The sequence below is a fragment of the Cynocephalus volans genome, chromosome 6 (assembly GCF_027409185.1).
Source record: "Cynocephalus volans isolate mCynVol1 chromosome 6, mCynVol1.pri, whole genome shotgun sequence".
NCBI lineage: Eukaryota > Metazoa > Chordata > Mammalia > Dermoptera > Cynocephalidae > Cynocephalus > Cynocephalus volans.
This window is the reverse complement of record NC_084465.1, coordinates 8,957,103-8,979,577: the sequence shown is the minus strand read 5'-3', so window position 1 is coordinate 8,979,577 and position 22,475 is coordinate 8,957,103. Positions and strand designations below refer to the sequence as shown.

At 46.1% G+C, this 22,475-nt stretch overlaps 1 non-coding gene across 1 annotated transcript; it reads left to right on the top strand.

Annotated features, from left to right (window-relative positions):
- The first annotated feature begins 6,376 nt into the window (after positions 1-6,376).
- On the top strand, positions 6,377-6,448 carry TRNAC-GCA (transfer RNA cysteine (anticodon GCA)). The gene has a single exon. It is a non-coding gene; the product is annotated as a tRNA-Cys (tRNA).
- The last annotated feature ends 16,027 nt before the right edge of the window (positions 6,449-22,475 follow it).

Here is a 22,475-nt window from a genome sequence, read left to right as displayed (position 1 = left end):
TCAGCTCCATGAGATTTTGGGGGATTTTCTTTTGTTCCTGCTTATGTCCAGTGCCAAGAATAATGGTTGGCACATAGTAGGTGCTTACTAAATATTTGAATGATTGGATGAATGTTTTGTGTCTCTTTCCACTAAAATGCAAATTCTTTGAAAGCAAGCATCACTTTCCTCATCTCTGTCTATCCTGTTTAGTGCAGTGTCTGGCATACAGAAGATGCTTAGTAAAGCTAGATGTTTCCTTAAAATGGTTACATAACATTCCATGAATGAATGTTGTTAACCACTCTCCTACTACTGATCATTTAGGGTTTCTTCTAATTTTAAATTATAAATAGTACGGTGATGCTCTTCCTGGATTTATTTTCCATGGACATTTATTTCTTTAAAATAGATTCCTAGAAGTGTCATGACCAAGTCAATATAATAAGTACAGTATTGCCAAAATTGCTTTCCAAAAGGATAGGACAGGATTGAATATGTGGGAGGTCCCATTTCACCAGCCTTGTCATCTTAGAATGCTAGTGCTTGATAACAATCAAACACAAAACAAAACAAAAGAAACAGCAACAAAAAGGATCATATTGACTGTACTGGTCAGTTGGGGCTGTTGTAACAAAATACAATAGACTGGGTGGCTGTTGAGAAAACTATGAAAAAGATAAATTTCTGTTGTTTAGTCCACCCAGTCTGCGGTATTTTGTTATGGCAGCCCTCGAAGGTTCATACAGAAGGTAAACTGCTGACGACCATGAGGGTGAACAGTTTATAGGACAGCGTGACCGAGCTGCGGGTCAGAAGCCGGGGCAGCAGGCACTGGCCACAGGCCTCTTCTCTCTGTGGCCCTCCCTCGGTTTGCTGAACGTTACAGGGCTGGGAGGCGCTGCCTCTGCTGGCTGGGCTGCAGAAGGCAATCCTCCAGGGGCTTGGATTGGCCCTTGTCATTCCAGAAATATTCACTGGACCCAAGTCATGTGCCAGGCACTGTGCTGGGTGATGGAGCTGCAAAGGCAAATGAGGCACGGTGGTGTTCTCAAGGCATCAGTCCAGTGGGAGACCAGTGCTAACACTAGTGCTAGAGCCGGTGCTTTGGTAAGTTTGACCTAGGGTGCTGTATCAGTCCGTTCCTGTTGCTAATAGCAGAACACCTGAAACGGGGTCATTGACAAAGAAATGAAATTTATTTCTTACAGTTTAGAGACTGGCAAGTGTACAGTCCAGGGGGCTCACCTGGTGAGGGCCTTCTTCTTGGTGGGAACTCTCTACAACAATGCAGGGTATCACGTGGTGAGAACGGCCTGAGCAGGAGAGAGCTGAGTGGCTCCCCTGCTCTCCTTATAAAGCCATCAGAACCATGCTCGTGATAACTCATTACTCCATGAATGGAATAATCCATTCAAGAGGGCACAGTCCTCACAATCCAATCACCTCTCAAAGGCCCTACCTTTCAACAACCCTAATTGGATTTCCCACCCTCTTAACACCATTACAATGGAGGTCGTTTCAATGAGTTGTGGGGGGGACGTTCCGTCCACAGCAGGTGCCTAAAAATTGCAAGTATGTGTCCTTTTTTATTCGTATTTTATTATAGTTTACACAAACAACTGGGTTTGGGAACTGTATTACTCCTAATATCTTTAAAATATTATGGGTGTTTTAATAATGTTTATATTTACTTTTTGTAAAGAACATACATGTTTATGTGGGAGCACAGATGACCGATGCAAAGAGGGAGAAATTGAGGCCTCCTTGAATTTTTGTTCTTGGTCCACTTCCTTTTTGGATAGGTAATAAACTATTGAAAAAATAATATATTTACATGGTTCAAAATTCAGAAGGGAGGAAGGGAGGGAAGAAGGAAGGAATGAAGGAAAGAAAGAAAGAAAAGACCACAACAATATGTTGAACTTTCCGAAGGAGAGAATGAACCTAAGGATGCTAGAGATGGGGGAGGGAGACGGGGGTTTGGGGAAGCGATAGGTCGGGTAAAGGGCATAAAGAAATATCATGATATTTAAGAATGAATATGCTAATAAATTTAAATTTTAAAAAAATTTTTAAAAATTCAAAAGGGTATTCGACAATATCCCTTCTCACCCCTGTCCCCAGCCACCACTTCCCCTCCCTGCACAACTAGACTTGCCAGTTTCTTCTATATCTTTTCACGGTTTTTTCACACACATGTAAGCAAATATGTTAGTGCCCCTCTTTCTTTTTCCACTAATGGTGGCATACTACGGTGTATACACATTGCCCTGAAGCTTGCTTTTTTCTTTCTTCTTGGCAGTCTTTCCATATCAGTGCATAAAGCGCATCAGCACTTTTTAACGGCTGCCTAGTATTCAATTGTATGGCTGTGCCGTAATTTATTTAACCAATCCTCAGATGACGAGCAATGGGTTGTTTCCAAAGTTTTGTAATTAAAAGAATGTGGCTGTGGAATAACTCCGTGCAAATATCATTTCACAAATGCACACATATACTTCTAAGTTTCTAGAAGTGTAATTCCTGGGTCACAGTTTTGTGCTTTTATAATTGCGAGAATTGTTGCCAGATGCCTGCATCGAGGCTGTACAGTGTATACTCCTACCAATGCACACACATGCCATGCCTGCACACCTGTGCCACCCTAGTATGGCGTCAGACTTTGTAGTTTTTGTGTCTGAGAGGAGTTTACCTGGAAGTCTTGCAGGTGAGGATTGGCACTGGGGCTGCAGCTGCTGCTGATGGGGAGAACTGGGAGCAAGGCCTCTGGACTCTGCAGCTGACCGTGCTTGCTGGCTGCTGTAATAACACTGCCATTGCCTACTAAGCACTTGCTATGAGATGGGCGCTACCCTAAGGAGTCTAAGCCCGGGGTCAGCACACTTTTTCTGAAAAGGGCCAGACTCTATATATTTGTTATTTCACAGGCAATACAGTCTCTATTGCAACCTCTGTCCTTGTGACAGGAAAGCAGCTACAGACAGTAAAGAGCAGCTGGGTTCCAATGGAACTTGATTTATGGACACTAAAATTTGAATTTCATATAATTTTCATGTGCCACTAAGTTTTTTTGTAATGCAATGGCTAATATTTATTAAGCATGTACTCTGCCTTTTTTTTTCTTTTTAATTATCTTATTTACTTTTACCCCAAATCTTATGGGGTCTCATATTCTCCCATCCCCCAGCCATTTAAAAATGTCAGGTCCACTTTTAGCTCACAGGGATGTATCCCCGTGGCAGGCCATGGTTGGCTGATCCCTGCTCTAAAGAATCTCATTTAATCCTTACAATTGTGAGAACTTTTATTATCCCCATTTAACAGGTGAAGAAACAGAGGCCTAGACAGGTTGAAGAGAGAAAAGGGCTCAGTTGACATGTTTTAGGATGTGGCCACACTCACCTCCACTGCAGATTGGCCCCTTCTGCCACCCTCCCCAGAGTGCTACGGTCCCCGCCTCGCTTGCCCTCTTCTGGTGGGTGAGAGGAGGTGGACGTTACCTGAGAGCACCTGGCCCGGCCCCCTGGCTTCCTATGTGAGGAATCGGGTTTTGTGTAGTGGGCAGTTCTCTACTTCACCACACACTGCGGATGTCATTTATTTTCTCCCAATCTAAGTTGAATATTTCCTTCCCTTCTCTTACTCAGCACCCCGCTTCCTTGGAGAGCAAAATTCTCCAGGGAAAGCTATTTCCAGGCCAGAGAGGCTGCAGCCCCAGCAATCCAGGACCCCCACATGTGAGCAGGTCAGCAAAGCTGGAGAAGCTGGCACTTACTGGCCTGGAGGGGCCCTTTGGGGCCACTTCACTGTTTCCTGTGCATGCCAAATCCTAGCCTCGGACTCAGGGCCCCACTAACCCCTGCATGGGCACTGTAGTGGTTCTTGGGGCAGCCATAACAAAGTCCCACAAATGGGGTGACTTAAAACAACGAAAGGTTATTCTCTCACAGTTCTGCAGGACAGATGTCTGAAATCAAGGTACCAGCAGCACCTGCTTCCTCTGAGGCTTGGGGTAGAGCCCTTTCTTGCCTCTTTCTAGCTTCTAGTGGTGGCTTTAATCCTTCATGTTTCTTGGCTTGTAGACAGTTTTCTCCCATCTCTACATCTGTCTTTACATGACGTTCTTCTGTGTTCATCTGCATTTCTTCTCTTTATACAAGGACACCAGTCATACTGGATTAGGGGCCCACCGTAATGGCCTCATCTTGAATTGATTACATCTGCAAAGACCCTATATCCAAATAAGGTCATGTTCACAGGCATCAGAGGTTAGGACTTCAGCATATCTTTTTAGCAACATAATTCAACCCACAACAGGGAAATTGCCTCTTGGGGTGCACAGTGAAGACACCCCCTGAGTAAGAGATTTCATCTCCTAAGTGGACTCCAATGTGAGTAAAACGGAAGGACGTTCATGTGTGAAAGCCAGAATAGGGAGAGGGCATCTGGCCTTGAACCCAACCTCCTCACCTGCAGTCCAATGCCCTAAGCTCCAGCCCCAACGCATTGGCAGGTCCGATTGTCCCTTTTCTCCTCTGAAGTCACCCTCAGGGCTTATTAATTCTGCACAGGGGTCCTGTTGTGCTACAAATAGCCCTTGGGCGTCAACATCTCTTTCCAGGCTCCTCTCCCACATCTCACCCAACGCTGTGCAACGACCATCCTTGCACCTTCTTGTCTAGACTGCACTTGACTCCTCTGCTCTTACTGACATTTTCACCTGGAATTCCTGCTAACCTCCCATGTTTATTAAGTAAGCTCCTTCCTCGGAGTGCAAGACCCACTTCAAACGGGGAACACGTCATTACCCCCATCTGCGGTCAGGCTTTTAGTTAATGCTCTCTCTTCTGTGTTCCCAAAGTTATCGTCATTTGTTGCCATGTCAGGACGTTATGTCTGGAGACCAGGACCTGTGTGGTTGTTAGGGTCAAGCACACAGCAGGCATCTCCTGAACACTTGTTGGATGAATGAATGATTGCCATTGAGGAATGTGGCTTTGTAGGGCTTGCGATGGCTCTGAGCACCAGAAAAAGTCACTGCTAGTCTTCCTCAGTATGGTAGACTCCGTTGAGAAGGCACTAGAGCTGCAGTGATGGTCGCCTGTGGCCATGCCTTGGCTACCCCTGACTTCTTTTGGAAAACCACCTTTCCTCTGCACACTATAGGCATCTATTCTGAGTGGGAGCAGATATATTCTGACAAGACCTCACTCCTGAAATGGTTATACCACTCACATGTCCTATCCCGTGGTCACGGTGGTTGGTCATGAATAGGCACAGAACCCAAGCCAAACCAGCTAAAGTCCTTCCCTAGGATTTTTTCAGACTCAAGCCTTTTTCTCTCCGGCAACCACAGTGGAGATGTGAGCCTACCAATGCGGGAGGCTGGGTCTCAGCTGCACGGTGACACTGGTTTGAGACATTAAAGCTGACCCAAGAGGCAACCAAGGAAAAAAGCTGGAGGGAGAGAGTTCTGAACACTTGAGTTCTTGAAGGTCAGGTTCTTCACTGATATTTCTTCATTGTTGTAGGAGTGAGCAGGACTGAGGCCATGTTGGGACCTAAAGCCACATGGGCTTTAGGGAAAAAAAAAGACATAGTTTTTTTCTCAGCATGCGCTTCTCTGAGTTCTCTCTTTTCTCCATGGTTATTTGATATTTTGAATCTTGGTTATGGGGCATGATGACCTTATTACATAAATGTAAAGTGGTTTTCCAGTCAGCCTGGAGCTGCAAACTTGCCACGAGACACATACTATCCAGACCCTGAGAAACCAAAGGCGACATCAGTAAAGCTGTGCTGACCCCACCCTCCAGCAGGACCCTGAGACAACAGCAAGGACGGGAGCAGAAGCCAGAGGAGCCTCGGTGAGAATTCGCGCCTGGCCCCTTACACGACCCCTCCCTTCTGCTTTTCGTTTCTTACATTCCATTCCCTTGACCCCGTCTTTAAAAACCCCTCAGTAAATCTGAGTCTTTGAGATGGCTTTAGTCTGGCCACTGTCCTTCAGGTTGATAGGGAGATGGGTGAGCCTGACATCTCTTCTCAGGTCACCGCTGTTCCTGAATAAGAACCGACTTCCATTTTCACCAGCATCTGACTTTTAAGTTGTTTGTTTTTTGTTTGGGGCAGGCAGCTGGACTTGGGTTCAGTAACAAGATTTTGCTGAGCCTCAGACAGGAGCTGGATGCCTGGGGTAACAGATTTTGGTGAGCCAACCCAGGGCTTTTGTATGGGGGCAGGCAGCCGGACTGGGGTTTGGTAACATTGTGACCCAATAAATTTCTTCTTTTACTTTGTGGTGTTTGAAGTTGAATCTCTGCCACTGACTGTCATGGTAATAAAACATGACTGTAAAGCTGAAATAATATTTATAAGAATCCTTATCCCAGCAGGGGGTATAGCTCAGTGGTAGAGCATTTGACTGCAGATCAAGAGGTCCCTGGTTCAAGTCCGGGTACCCCCTTGTTTTCTCCACTCTCAGAGTTCATCTTTTGGGAGACAGTATTTGTGGAAAAAGGTGGTGACAAAGGGGAAGCAATGGGAGAATCCAGAGGAGCTGGAGGATTAGATGCTGGGTGCACAGAAACAACGGACGTCCGCCAGAGGGCGCAATAGGACCAGACCGAGAGTTGAAACAAAGCCTTGCTTGGCCCAGCGGCGTTTGGCTGATGGAGGCCAGAGGGGAAGAAGGGGCACTGGGCTAATGAGGTGGTGGGTGAGCTGAGCCAGCGACCTTTGCTCCTCCTCACGTTCTGCCTAACCTGGAGGTCTAGTCCCACAGCCCTGCAATCTTTGCTTTCCCTTCTCCCGTGCTGGGCACAGAGACATCAACAAGAACAGCGTTGCACTCTGTTGCTCTGCACAGGAGGCTCAAGCCCCAAAGAGCCCTTGGCCGCCGAGACCTCTCCTGGAGGCCTGAGACTAGGCGAGGATCTTCTGTCCCTTGGCAGCTGTATCTGCAGTGGCGACAGTTCTCTGGACCATTTGCTCCTTGGGTGCCCAGAGGAAGCCTTAATCAGCGAGGGGTCCCCAGCACCTGGGACAGGTTGACCATGGTAGGGTCTCGATACATGTCTGTGGAAGCACCAACTAGCCAGTGACCCCCTTCATCCCATTCTCCTTCTCCCCACGTGACCTCCACTGTCCCTTCCTTTTCCCCAAGGCCACTCCCGCCTCTTCTCCAGGTCCGGTTCTGAGAAGGGCGCCCTCGTTGAAGCAGCTCGGGGAGAATGTGGGCACATGGGACTGGTGTAATTGTTTGTCAGCACCAGGTTCTAAGGAATAAAATCTTATGGAAAAACACTGAACTTTTAAGGAGATACCTGGAATCTTTTATTTGTAGTTCAGCTGCCTGGCCTGAGTTCTGTCCTTTGTTCTGCATTAAACTCAAATAAGCTTCTCCATTTCTTGTTTAGAGAAGGTGGAAGCACTTAGCACAGCAGTTATGCAGGATTTAGTTTCCATTCATTCATTCATTCAACAAATACCTATCAAACACTTACTATGTACCAGGATTGGGCTCAGGGCTGGCATTCATAACAAAAGTAAGGCAGGATCCTGTTCTCAAGGGGCACATTGACCCGTGGGTGGCAGGTGGCCCTAAGCTAAGCACTGTTGAATACACGGTAGGAATCTGAAATGCACACCTTGTGGTCACCAGTCACGCTACTACCTCTGAGGTCTTGACTTCCGTGCAGTGCTGACCACCACCTTCTCTCCTCTGACCTCGTCAAGACCCCTCTCCATCGCCCATGTCATTTCCCCGCCACTCCCTCCCCTGGTGGCCTCCCCTCCCAGCCCAGTGCAGCCATCACACTTGCAAATACCCCTGCCTGCCCTGCCCCTCTCCCTCTGTTCTGCTCACCAGGTATTTGCTGGTTCCACGCTCACAGCTGAGCAGCGGGACATTGCTGGGGAAAACCACCCAGCTGTGCAGACTAGACTCACCTGCGACCCAGGTCTCTGGTCCGCGTTTATCCTCGCTGGGCGAGTGATAGGACGAGTCAACGACACCAGTTGACGATCCACCGGAGAGAGCTCCTTTATTAGGCAGCACACACACACATATATATAGGGCTTTAAGGGAAAGCTGATTGGTTCAAAATACAATCCCTATTTAGCATAGGCATGGGGCTTGGGGGGGGGGTGAGCTGATTGGCGTGTGATTCGCGCCGGTGGGAAGGAGAATGCGGAAGAGAAGGGCAACCAGCGCCATGATGGGGTGTGGCCGAGAAGGACTTATGTGATCAGGGTGTGATCCCTTGGGGCATTTGGGTTCTTACAGTGAGCTTGGTCCTTCACCGCTTCTGTGCTCTTCTCAAACCCTCAACTCTCCCTCCCATCTTCTACTGTAGCTGAAAATCTTGAATATTCAGAAAATTGAGGCAATGGGATGAGAACCATCTTCACTTTTCTTCCATCAATTGCAACCAACCAGTCTCCATCTGTACTCACAGAATCTGCCTTCTCCTCTGTTGAGAGGAGGTGTTCCCGCTCTCACCAAGGCCCACCTGTCACTCGTGAATTACATTCCACCCCCGGCCTTCTCAAGCACTGTGCTGCCATGATGTCTTCTCTCTCCTGCACCATTTCTCCCTCTCTACAGGAGTATGACAGAGGCATGCAAACATGCCTTAATAGTGCCCACCTTTAAAAAGTCTCTCACCTCGTGGGGGCAGCAGAGGCCGGTGGCTGCAACTGCCTCCCTCGCGTCTGTGATGTCCTTTGACAAAGGCACCAAGAACACACACTGGGGAAGAGACTGCCTCTTCCATAAGTGGTGCTGGGAAAAACTGGAGCTCCATGTGTAGAAGAATGAAACTAGACTCGTACCTCTCACTATGCACCAAAATCAACTCAAAATGGATTAAAGACTTAAATATAAGACCTGAAACTATCAAACTCCTAAAAGAAAACACAGGGGAAACATGTCAGGAAGTAGGACTGGGCAAAGACTTTATGAATATGACCCCCAAAGCACAGGTGACAAAAGGATTATATCAAGCTACAAAGCTTCTGCACAGTAAAAGAAGCAACTAGCAGAGCGAAAGGACAACCAACTGAGTGGGAGAAAATATTTGCAAACTATACATCCGACAAAGGATTATTATCCAGAATGTACAAGGAACCCAAACAACTTAACAGTAAAAAAACAAATAACCGATTAAAAAATGAGGAGCTGAATAGGCATTTCTCAAAGGAAGACATACACATGGCCAATAGAAACATGACAAAATGCTCCACATCACTAATCATCAGGGAAATGCAAATCAAACCACCCTGAGATATTGTTTCACCCCAGTCAGACTGGCCATTATGAAAAAGACAGAAAATAGCAAACGCTGGTGAGGATGCAGAGAAAGGGGACCCTCCTACACTGTTGGTGGGACTGTAGCCATTATGGAAAACAGTATGGAGGTTCCTCCAACAACTACAGATAGAGCTGCCATGTGATCCAGCAATCCCACTGCAGATACTCAAAGGAATGGGAACCACCATGTTGAAGGGACATCGGCACCCACGTGTTTATTGCAGCTGTATATTCAATAGCCAAGAATTGGAACTAACCTAAACGTCCATCGTCAGACAACCGGATAAGAAAAATGTGGTATATTTACACAACGGAATACTACTCTGCCATACAAAAGAATGAAATGCCGCCATTTGCAACAACATGGATGAACTTAGAGAAAATCATGTTAAGCAAAATAAGCCAGGCACAGAAAGAGAAATGCTACATGTCTTCACTCATAAGTGGGAGCTAAAAAATGAACAAATAAATAAAAAAAAGAAAGATACAATAACCGTAATAAAATGTTGAACTTTCAAAAGGAGAGAACAGAACTGAGGTTACGGGAGGTGGGGATGGGGGAGGGGGAGGGGTAAGGGAGCACAGGTCAAGGGCCACAAAAATTGATTGCATGGTGTAATGTTGAATATACTAATTATCCTGACCTGAGCCTCACACATCGCGCACAGGTAATACTATTCAACTCTGTACCCCACAGATATGTGCAATCAACTGTGTTCCCAAAAAAGTCTCTCTTAACCTCCTGACCTCTCCAGCTCCCACCTGATTTTTCTGTTCCCCATTCCCAGCAAAACTACTCAAAACCATCCTCTCTATTCACCGACTCCACGTCTGTACCTCCCTCTCCAGCCCAGCTTCCGTTTTACCTGACCCACGGAAGCAGCCTTTATCGAGTTCATCAGTGACCTCTGTTTGCTGAGTATTTTGCCCATGCCAGAGGCGAGTTCTCTCTCCTCTTTACTGGGCCCCTCGCGCTTTTGCAATCCTGCAGTGCGGCTGCAACAGGCTTGGATTCTCCCCTCCTTACATGGTCAAGTTGCTCTAAGCCCAGGCACCAAATGTGACTATGGGTGATATGATGCTGCAGGATTCAGGCGAATTGTCCTAGCCTCTGCCTGACTTCTCAGCACAGATGCGGCCACTGTGGATACAGAGAGGTGGCACGACCCTGCTGAGAGGTGTGGCAGTGACTCTGGATCTGCCTGATGAGGCAGGTGTGTCAGAGGTCCGGGGAGCCAGAGGTGCAGGGAGCGGTGTCTCCGCAGAGGCAGTGACATGCACACTAGGCTTAGAAGGATCTGGCTTGGGGACTGTGGAATGTGGAATTGTCCTTTGAGGCCAGGGAAGCAACAGACCATATGGAGAGGGGCTAGGAAGACAGGGAGAGGTGCCTTTGGGACGGCCTCGTCCCTTGCTACACCTTGACTCCCACGGTTCTCCCAAGTTTGGACATTTAGGTTGGTTCCAATTCTTTGCCATTTTAAGAAGTGTTGATGAACTGTGATTTGTCAAAAGTTCGTGGCTGTTGAGGCTGCGTTTAAAAAATTTTTTTTATTTCATAGCATTTTATCAATAGTTTTGAGAACTAAAGGTTATTGAGAGTTTACTTTGTTCCAGATGCTTTTAAGTGCTCTTTCTCATTTAATAACCATAACGACCACAGGAACAGGCACTATTGTTATCCCCACATTGACGATATGGAAATAGAGGCTCAGTGAGGTTAAATGACTTACTTAGGGTCCCACAGTTAGTAAGTGGAAAAACCATGTTTTAAACTAGGTCTGGAGGCAGAGAGCTGGGGGAAGCCAAATGCACCTGTAACCAGGTAAAGAGCACACCAAAAACACCATTTCCACGCGGGTAGCCCACCACCCACGGCTGCTGCAAAAGAGACTAGTCGCCATAGCAGTCGCCACAGCCACCGTGCAGATGGCCCACTGGACACTCAAATGCACTGACCAAAGGAGAGTCACCAGCGGAGACCAAAAAAAAAAAAAAAAGGAAAAGAAAAAAAATGGGAACTTCTCTCTCCACAAATCACACTCCAGAGTAACAGAAGAAGCATCTGCTGTACGGTAACAGTGGGGACCTGAACCCACCTCCCAGCATGGGACAGGTCATCTAGGCAGAAATCAACAGAGAAATGGTTCCTCTATCAGAAGGAGAGAGAAATCTATGTTTATTAGAGGGGGCAGGGGACAGGGAGAGATTGGATAAGGGGCATAAAGAATAAGTATGATTCGTAACAATGAATATGCTAATTAAAAAAAGAAAAGAAAAGCAAGGAACTCTAAACAAACAAGCAAACAGACTAGGTCTGAATACAAGCCCAGTTCTCTCCGACTCCAGGGCCCTAGTTATTATTAGCATATGCTCACTTCATTGCTGGGAGTTCCCTTTGTTTTCACAGGATAACTCAGGTCTCCCAGAGACCAGAATTCACAGCAGCTTCATCCTCACTGTCCTCCCACTGACGTGGGTGCCCTTCCCCAAACAGATGACAGAGGCGGCCTGAGAAGGCAGAGAGCTGACCGCAGGTCACCTGGGGAAGGGCAGTGCCCAGTGGGTGAGGTCCCCGTGGGTGTCTCCCAAAGGCAAATGCATCCCATGGGACCTGGTCATTGAAGTGCAGACCTCAGCGCAAGGAGAAGTCTCTGGTTCCAGATCAGGGTCATGGCCAGGCTCCCCTGCTGGGTCCCAAGAGAGGGGCTACCAAGGACTGCCCAAGGCCGTGCCTCACCCCCAGAGTGAGGGCAGATGGCCTGGTGGGTCATGTGCGGAGGTCCCACGGGGCATGAGAAGCAGTCATCCAACAGCAAGGGGCTCCGTGTGGCACTAAAGCAATCCATCTTGGAGTTTCAGGGATGCCGAGGGAAGGCAGGAGTCCTGGGTGTGACTGTCGTGGTCAGCGTGTGGTGGAGGTGGACGGCAGGCAGTGAGGTCCCTGGATAACTAGCCTCTCGGCTACATAGAGAGCCAATATAATGGTCAGTCAGTGCGTCTCGGGAGCCTTGGTGTGGCTGGTCACACAAAATGTAGCAATAGAATAACTTATTTTACACTGGGGTTATATATAGTTCAGTGGTAGAGTCCTTGGCTGTGCATTATGAAGGTTTCCCATCCAGGGTATCCCATTTTTAATTTTAGAAGGATTTTGGTGCAAAGGCAGAAGTTTAGACGGCAATTTCCCAAGCAACAGGGCCCAGAAATGCACAGGAGTGATTTTCATGTTTATCAGTTGTTGACACAGACGTCCTGGGACAAGGGAGAGGGGCAGGTAGAGACTGGCCTAGTGGAGAAGAGAAATGACTGGTGAGGACACAGATCTAAGAGGACCTTTCAAGAGGTGCGGTGTCACTCTACCGTCTTCCCAGCATGCCCCGAGGCCAAGGTTTTGTTCACACACGCCGGTTCTTCTAGAAGCCGGAGTCCACGCAGCTCCATCCCCGCCGTCCTGCCCCTCCTAGGACCCATGACAACACCCGCGGATGTCAACATCAAAAGGCCAACCAGACGGGGGGGGGGGGGGGAAGGAGCAGGAGGTGGGGGAGGGACGCATCAGAGATGGGGACAGGCGGGGACGAGGGGTCCCAGAGTTCAACGTTTCTAGAGGCGGCAAAGTTGCTAGTGACGACCCGGTCCCAGATGTGTCCTCTGGCCAAAGCAGAGCCGAGGTCAAGGCCCAGAGGGACCACGGCGGGAAGGCTCCTCAACACGGACGCGGAACCCCCCGAGTTCAGCCGGGGGCTCAGGCCTGGGGCGGGGCAGGAGACGCGCCGCGGGGGCGCCTGGGGACGCTGCACGACGGCCGGGCGCCCAGCAGGCGGCGCTGCGGAGCGAGCGCGAGGGAACGACAGCGCGACCGCCCGCGGGGCTGGGGCGGCGGGGACCACGGCCGGAGCGAGGCCAGCGGGGCGGGGCGGGACGACGACAACCAGCCTGGCGGGACCTCCCGAGGGGCTCAGGGCGCTGCCGGGGACTGCGCGGGCTGCGGTGAATCAGCGGGGCGTGCTCGGCTTTCCCTAAGACCCCCTCCCGGGGCGAAAGCAGAAGCTCTTCCACGCGACGGGGTGCGGGGTCCCGGCCTTGCAAGGCTTTGGGGACCGAGAGGAAATGGAGCGCTGCACCCCACCCCTGCCTTCCCGCTCCAGGCAAAGCATCATTTCCTTATTTCCCTAAATACTGCCTCTCCCCAGCCCCCCATGACCTGCTCTCTCTCCACAGAGGAGCTCGCATGTTCCAGAATCTCACATAGATGGAATCTCACCATAGGTACTCTGGGTTTTGTTGTGGTCTGACTTCTTTGACTCAAGACAATTTTTGAGATCCATTTCTGTTGTTGTATATGTTCATAGCTCGTTCATTTTTATTGGTGAGCAGCATTCCCTGTATGCATATTCCACGATTTGTCTATCCTTTCACCTGTTGATAAAATTTGAGTTGTTCTGAGTTTTTGGCTTGAGCAAACACAGTTGTGGACAGTTCGTGCAGAAGTGTAGGGCTGCATGCTCTCACTACTCGTGAGTAAATAGTGGAACAGCTGGGCCATAGAGTAGATGTATGTTTAACTTTTGGAGAAACCGCCAAACTGTTTTCAAAGTGACTGTAGCATTTCACATTACCGCGAACACGACATGAGGGTTCCACCTGCCCCACGTCCTTGCCAACACTTGTTATGGTTGGTCTTTCTGATTTACATTCTAATGTCATTTAGCGGTATCTCACTGTGGTTTTAATTTGTACTTCCCTAATTATTAATGATGGTGAGCATATTTTTATATGTTTACAGTCATCATCTATCTTCCTTGGTGAGGTGTCTGTTAGATCTTCCGTGCATTTTTTCATTTGGGTTGTTTTCTTATAATTGAGACTCCAGAGTTCTTTATACATTATGGGTTCAAGCCCTGCATCAGATACGCAGTTTGCAAATATTCCCCCAGTCTGACTTGTCCTTTCATTCCTTTAACAGTGTCTTTCAAAGAGCAAACGTTGTCAGTTTTAATGAAGTCCAATTCATCAGTTGAGCTTTTGGTGTCAGAGCTAAGGAATTTTTGCCTGTCTTAAAGTCACACCACCGTCCCTCAACCTCAGAAAGAATACCAATTTTCTCTAACTGTTGGAAATATGACATAACGCTAAAAAATTTATAAGACTTGCTACATAAATTTTTAAAAAAAATTCTGTTTTATGAGATGATGATGTAAAAATTGCAAATTTTTCCTTGGCATAAAACAGCAGTAACAACAGTGACCTTTGCACCTCGGGTCTAACAAAGGGCTGGGGGACCCTTGGACCCTGCCGTCTCTCCCGCCACCACTGTGACCGCCACTTAGACAGGTTGAAAACTCCACTGCTGAGAGCCCACGTTTCTTGCTTTCCTGAGTAAGTTGAAACTATGCTTAGCTACGGTTTCTTTCTTGGTAACCACAGTCGACTGAAAACCATGTCGGAGCACCTTGTTTTCCCAGCCAGCGTCTCAGTGGTTCCACCTCTCCCGTGGGCTCTGTCCTCACAGTGTCCTCTATGTGTCTTCCTTTCTGTCCTACCTCCCAAGGGACCAAGCCTAAGCTTCTCTCTCTTCTCCTGGGCTCCCTCTGCCTTCCTGTCCCTCAGAGCCTGGGGCACTGTTTCCAAACAGAGCTGCTCAAACAAGTCCCCCCAGACCCCCTGAGTGTTATGGGGGGCAGAAAGAGATGGCGTGGTGGAGACGGGGGGCTGGAGGTCCGGGAGTGGGCTCACTGCCAGGGGAAAGGTGCCCAGGCAAGGCTGGCGAGGGAGAGGTTCTGTCCTGGAGGGGGCTGGGCCTGGGACACTCAGCTCAGGGACCAGTTCCAGCTCCTGCAGCTGAGTGGGCTGGCTAGTTTGACACCCCCTTCTCCTGGGGCCAGTTGGAACTAAAAATAGCACGCCCTTGGGTCAATCCAGTCAATTCTGTCATGCTGAAGTGGCCTTGAAAAAAGAAGACAGCATGGTGAGTATGAAATTACTTCAGAGTGTTGGGTGAACTTGGCACAGCCAGTGCCAAGGGTGTCAGGGACCCTCGTTGATAATTCTGCACAAAAAAGCTACTTGGCAGGTTCTTGTGGGCAGCACAGACTTTGTCGGGGACTGTTTCTACGGGGAGAGGACAGGCAGGCGGGGCACTGGGAAGGGTTCACAGGGGAACCAAAGCCCTTTTGGCTTCTCCACCAATCAGGGGTCCGTCTTGGCTCGATCCCACACACCCCGTCCCCACACTCCTCCCTGCCCTCTGCTGTGAGTCTTAAAACCCAGTCTTCTGTGCCCTGTGCGGCCACAAGCTGGTGATCATGGTGTCACCCCACACCCCCCAAATTAGTTTTCTCCTTGAGAGGGAATCTGGAGCGGGTTCACCTTACCTCTCCACAATATTTAGCAGGTTGTAGGGGGTTGAGTGAACGATGCATATGGCGGGAAGGGAGAAAGGGGTTCACCTTGTGTCTCGGAGTGTGGGGGTGTGGCCAGGTTCTTGTTCCAGACCTGCTCCTCTGTCCCTGCAGAGACCTCTCTGCTCCCCAGCGCCCAAGTGCAGGAAAGGAGGAGGCGGAGCAGGGTGCTGTTAAGATGAGGAAGCCAATGACCGCCCTCTGCAGGGCAGACGAACAGGGTGGCAGAGGTAAGGATGTGCCTGGTGCATGGCCGATGGTCAGTAGGTGTTTATGGGTGGACCAGTGAGTGAGTGAGGACAGTGAGGGCCAGGCTGTCACGGGCCAGGCTGCGCCTACAAAGAACTTGGCTGGAAGAGTCCAGAAACAGCAGTCTGCCACACACTTCAAAGGGTGCAATTGTGACCTACAAATAAGCCATGGGGCAGAGCTCACGGGTAGACCATTTGCCTGTAGTTCAAGGCGTCCCTGGTTCAAATCCAGGTGCCCCCTTGCTAGAGTCACTTTTAGATGCCAAAGAGTAAAACTTACAAGGAGGCAAATAATTGCCCTTGTCACCAATCTTGGTCCTTAACCCCCACCCAGCATCTCTCGTATTAACTGTACTGTGTTAACCGTGTGCTTTGGTGCCCTCCGGACCTGGATTCTATTCTGGCCAAGACCATGTACTTGTATTTAGAAAGAGACAGCAGTGTGGCTGTGAGGGTTCATCCAGGTGGCTTGCCATGGGTGTGTCACAAGCTTTCCTCCAAGGGCAGCGACTGTGAGTCTCACTCATGGTGGTGGAAATCCAGCCTTCCAAAGTGCTTGCTGGGTGGACGCCTTCCTGTCACATCAGTCTCAAGCCTCACTGAGTTCCAGACACACTTGACCTCCCCTTTCCACGCTTTTATTTTTACCTTTGCTCTTATTCCTCCCTTGTCCTGAAGGCCTCCCCAGTTTCTTCATCTGGCATCCTTGTCATCTGTTGTCCTTGTCATCTCCTCCAGGAAGCCCCTCTGGACTCCCCAGGCAGGGTAGCTCCCCACGCCTGCTCCCACAGGCTACTGCAACTTCTGTGGAAACGTTTTGGTTCATGGGTTTGTCTTCCATCTGGACTAAAACTGTCTGAGGAACGAGGGCAATGTTCTTATGTGTCTCTGTGTCCTCAACATGGATGACAAGGCTTGTCGCCTAACAAGCTCCGTGAGTGTTTGTTGAATGAATAAATGGATGAGAGAAATAATGAGCCCCTCCTTAAAGCCTTGGAGTGTGGAGGAGCCTGTCCCTGGACTGAGTGTGAGTTTCATTAAAAACGTGGGACTAGCAGCCCTTGTCTCATTGTTCCGTGTGGACTTATGGAAAAATACTAGAGTCAAATGTCCTTTCCACGTTTAAAGGTGGGCGTCCTTACCGCAATGTGAGAAAGAAGAGGGCTGGAGTGATGCGACTAGTTAAGGTTGGAGAGGGAAAGCAGGGAGGGCAGACTGTAGTGGAGTGGCTTGCCAGTTTCTGGAACATGCAGAAAAAACACTGAATTGTAAATAAGTAGATATACTAGTTGCAGCGCCATAGATGAAAAGGCGCTAAAGAGAAGTTACACATAAGTGGGGGTATAGGTCAGGGGTAGAGTGTTTGACTGCAGATCAAGGGATCCCTGGTTCAAATCCAGGTGCTGCCTGCTTTGTTCATCATTTTAATCACAGAAGCAGTTGCTGGTATTTTTGCCCCTTCTTCCCACCTGTGGCCATTAAATTCATGTGCCTTGTCTTGTGATACAATTTAAGGTCTGAATCAGGACAAGCTCCAAGAATTCTCTCCTGACCATCATCCAGACAATAGCTGCTGGGGCCACATTTCACTCAAGAGCTAGCTCAGCCCAGTCCCACCTCTAGCAGGGGACTCTTGCCCTTCGTGGCCTATGTGGGGACTTCACATTCTTTTGGTGTCTCATTTTATAAATCTCACTGTAATCTTCAGAAGGAAGGCACAGGCTATCTCTTGGTTCTTTTTTTTTTTTTAAAGATGACCGGTAAGGGGATCTGAACCCTTGACTTGGTGTTGTCAGCACCACGCTCTCCAAGTGAGCCATGGGCGGGCCCTTATCTCTTTGTTCTTGTTACTACCTTTTATAAAGTTTGGAGGAAATATATACATCTTCCTACTGTTCAGAGGTAACTAATTAGTGATTTTGAAAACCAGGTCAAAAGCAGTCTCTTTCCTCTCCCTGGGAATTTCTCCACCTTCCTTGATGATCAAAGCAATTTGAAACAATCTTTCCTATGAGAACAACAAAAATATGGAAAATATGAAAAGCATCTCATTAAAAGCATCAAAGAGCCGACTAGTTAGACAGGAAATACCAGATGGAGATTTGAGAAGAACAGGAGACAGAAAGTCAAAGCCCTGCACTCCAGACTGCTTCGACTCTGAGTGTGTTTTTCAGTCTTGAAGGGGCAGCTGAGAAGCTGAGTGGAACTTTTGGAAGCCTCGCATGACTAGTGGATAGAGGTCAGAATCCTGCGCAAAAGACACATCTAAAACTTAGAGATACAGAAAGATTGAAAGTAAAAAGATGAGTATGAATCAAGGACTCCAAGTCCAACAACTGAAGAGCAGACACTCTTGTCAAGAAAACATGGGACACCTGGAAAAGTTGACCACGTATTGAAAAATTAGGAGAGTTTCAATTTTTAAAGGATTGATAAGTAATGTATATTCTTTTATCACAATTCATTTATGCTAGACATCAACCAGAGAGAGGTAAGTAGAAAATTCCCATGTTTAGAAATTAAGAAATATACTTCGAATTAACCCATGAGCCAAAATATATATCATAATGAAAATTAAAAAATAGTTTGAACAAATGATAATTAAATAGCATACTGATGATCCTTAACTTACGATGGGGTACATCCCAACAAACCTACTGTAAGCTGAAAATATGGAAAGTCAAAAATACATTTATTACACCTAACCTACTGAACATCATAGCTTAGCCTAGCCTATCTTAAATGTGTTCAGAACACTTAAAGTAGCCTACAGTTGGGCAAAACCATCTAACAGAAAGTCTATTTTGTAATAAAGTATTTAATATCTAACATAATTTATGGAATATTATACATACACTGGAGAAAAATTATAATTATTTCAATAGGTACTCAAAAAGGAGGATTTGATAAAATTCCACATTCATTCAAGTTCCAAAAATTTTTTGCAAACTAGAAATAGAAGGAAAATTTAATTCAATAAAGGCTATTTACAAAATGTATAGTGCAAAACATGTACTTAATGGTAAGAGGCTGAAAGCTTTTCATTTTGAAATTGTGAGACAAGATGTCTATTATCAATACCTTTATTGAACAGTACACTGGAGATCCTAGCCAATACAATACGGTAAGAAAAATAACTAAAATGTATAAAGTTTGGAAAGAGGAAAACAAAACTTTCAAATTTCTCAGATGATATAATCATATCCTTAGAAAATCTAAAAGAATCTACAAATAAATTGTTAGAATTAATAAGCATTTAGCAAAAATACTGAATTTAAATTCACTATATAAAACTCAGTTGTAAGTGGGACTCTGGGAAGATTGCAGAGTAGGAAGCACCAGGAATATGTCTCCCCAGCTAGACAGATGCACTGGTAAAGTATGGAACTCTGGAGTCTAATAAAAGCTTGCAACTTCCAGGGGAAGGTTTGGTGATTATTGTGGTTAATTTCAGTCAATTTCAGCTCTTAGCACAGTGGCATCTACACATCCCCCACTCCCAGCCCTGTGGCAGGAAGATGTGCATGTGTTCCTGGAGCAACTTGCACACAGCTATGGGAGCCAGGGTGGGCAAAAGGAGCCTTTCTTCCAAATATCAGAGACCTGTGCTTTGATCACTGATTGCTGCTTCTGATTACAGAAGTGCAGACTGATAGGCTCACAGCCACTGTTGTTGCACCTCCCTCCATTGTTGTTGGCTCCCACTCTGGTTGAAGTGACATCTAGGGGATTTAAAGGGAGTGCCCTTCTCCCCACATCATTTTCCTCTTTTTTCCCTTCTGGGAGCCAGACATTAAAGACTGAGGCATTCAGGGCCGGCCCGTGGCTCACTTGGGAGAGTGTGGTGCTGATAACACCAAGACCACGGGTTCAGATCCCTATATAGGGATGGCGCATTAGCTCACTTGGGAGAGCGTGGTGCTGATAACACCAAGTCAAGTGTTAAGACCCCCTTACCCGTCATGTTTAAAAAAAAAAAAAAAGACTGGGGCATTCAAAAGTAACTGCATAAACAGGGGAAACTAGAAAGTGACTATGTGCCCAAGGAAAGGTACAGGCTGAGAAAAGACCTGAAAAGAACTTAAGTTTACACTTCAGGCTAATCTTTGGCACAGAGACAGCCTACAGTAACAATAACAAACTACAAAAAATGCAAACCTTGGGTAAGGAGAAGAATTTGATTTCCAGTTACCACATTACTAGATTCAAACGTCCAGTTTTCAACAACATCAACAAAAATTACAAGGCATACAAAGAAACAGGAAAGTATGGCCCATTCAAAGGAAAAAATAAATCAACAGAACTGTTCCTGAAAAAGACCTAATGGCAGATCAGGAAATGTGGAGAATGGAAAGATATAGCTGTATGAACAACATGGAAATATTAACAAAGAGATAGAAAACCTAGAAAGAAACAATAGAGAAATTCTGGAGCTGAAAATTAGAATAACTGAAGTAAAAAATTCACTAGAGGAATTCAAAGGCAGATTTGAGCAGGCAGAGGAAATAATCAGCAAACTTGAAGATAGGACAATGAAACCTGCTGAGTGTGAGGAGCACAAAGAAAAAGATTAAAGAAAAGTGAACAGAGCCTAAGGAACTTCTGGGACACTATCAAGTGGACCAATATATTCATTTTGAGAACCCCAGAAAGAGAAGAGATAGAGAGAAGGAAGAGAGAATATTTGGAGAAATAATAGCTGAAAACTTCCCAGCTTTGATGAAAGACATGAATATAAAACTTTGGCTGGACGGTTGGCTCAGCTGGTTAGAGCACAGTGTTATAACACCAAGGCCAAAGGGTTTGGATCTTGGATCCCTGTACCAGCCAGCCACCAAAAAAAAGAAAAAAAAAAAAAAAAAACTAAGAGGGTCAACACACTCCAAGTAAAATGAACTCAAAGAGGCCCATGCTGAGATACATTATAATCAAACTTTCAAAATCCAAAGACAAAGAGAAAATCTTGAAAGCAGCAAGAGAGAAGTTACTAATCACATAAAAGAGATTCTCAATAAGGTTATCAGCAGGTTTCTCATCAGAAACTTCAAAGGCTGGAAGGCAGCAGGCTGATATATTCAAAGTGCTAAAAGATAAAAAAAAAAAACAAAACTGTCCACCAAAACTCCTACGTTCAGCAAAAATATTCTTTAAAACTGAGGGAGAAATATTAAGACATTTCCAGATAAACAAGTAGCTGAGGAGTTCATTACCACTAGAACTGCCCTGCAAGAAATGCTCAAGGGAGTCCTGCAGGGTGAAATAAAAGGACACTAGATAGTAACTTGAAGCCACATGAAGAAATAAAAATCTCAATAAAGGTAAATATGTGGGTAATTACAAAAGCCAGCTTTACTGCAACAATGGTTTATAATTCTGCTTGTTGTTTTCTACATGATTTAAGAGACTAAGGCATTTAAAAGAATTATTAGTTTATGTTTTTGGGTGGAAAGTGTATGAAAATGTAATTCTGTGACATCGACAACCAAAAAGGATAGGGATGGAGCTTTTAAAGAACCAGAGTTTTTGTATGTGATTGAAGTTAAGCTGGTATGAATTCAAAGTAGAATGTTGTAGTGTTATGATGTTAAATGTAATTCCCATGGTAACCACAAAGAAAACAGCTATAGAATATATACAAAAGGAAATGAGAAAGGAATTTAAATGTTTCACTACAAAAAAAAAATCAACTAAACACAAAGGAAAACAATAATGCAGAAATGAGGGACAAAAATGCTATTAGGCATATAGAAGACACAGCAAAATGACAGAAGTAAGTCCCTCCTTATCAGTAATTACTTTAAATGTAAATGGATTAAACTCTTCCATCAAAATGGAAAGATTGGCAGATTGGATAAAAAACATATTCCAACTGCATGCTGTCTGCAATAGATTCACTTTAGATCCAAAGACACAAATAGATTGAAAGCAAAAGTATGGAAAAAGATATTCCATGCAAATAGTAACTAAAAGACAGCAAAGGTGACTATACTAACATCAGACAAAATAGACTTTAAACCAAAAAAGATTATAAAAGACAAAGAAGGACATTATATATTAATAAAAATTTCAATACAACAAGAATATAGAGCAATTATAAACATTTATGGACCTACTAACAGTCCTTTAAAATATATGAAACAAAAACTGATAGAAGTGAAGGGAGAAATAGACAGTTCTACTGTAATAGTTGGAGACTTCAGTGGCCCACTTGCTCTCACTAATGAATAGAACAACCAAACAGACAATAATTAAGCAAAAAGAGGACTTAAACAGCACAGTAAACCAACTAGATCCAACAGACATATAGGGAACACTCTACCCAACAACAGCAGCATACTCACACTCCTCCAGTGCACGTGGGACATTTTCTAGGATAGACCATAAATCAGGCCACAAATTAAGCCTTAATAGATTTTAAAAGATAGATATCATTCAGCGTATCTTCTCTAACCACAACAGGATGAATATCAATATCAGAAGTAAAACTGGAGAATTTACAAAATTGTAGTAACTAAAAACACACTC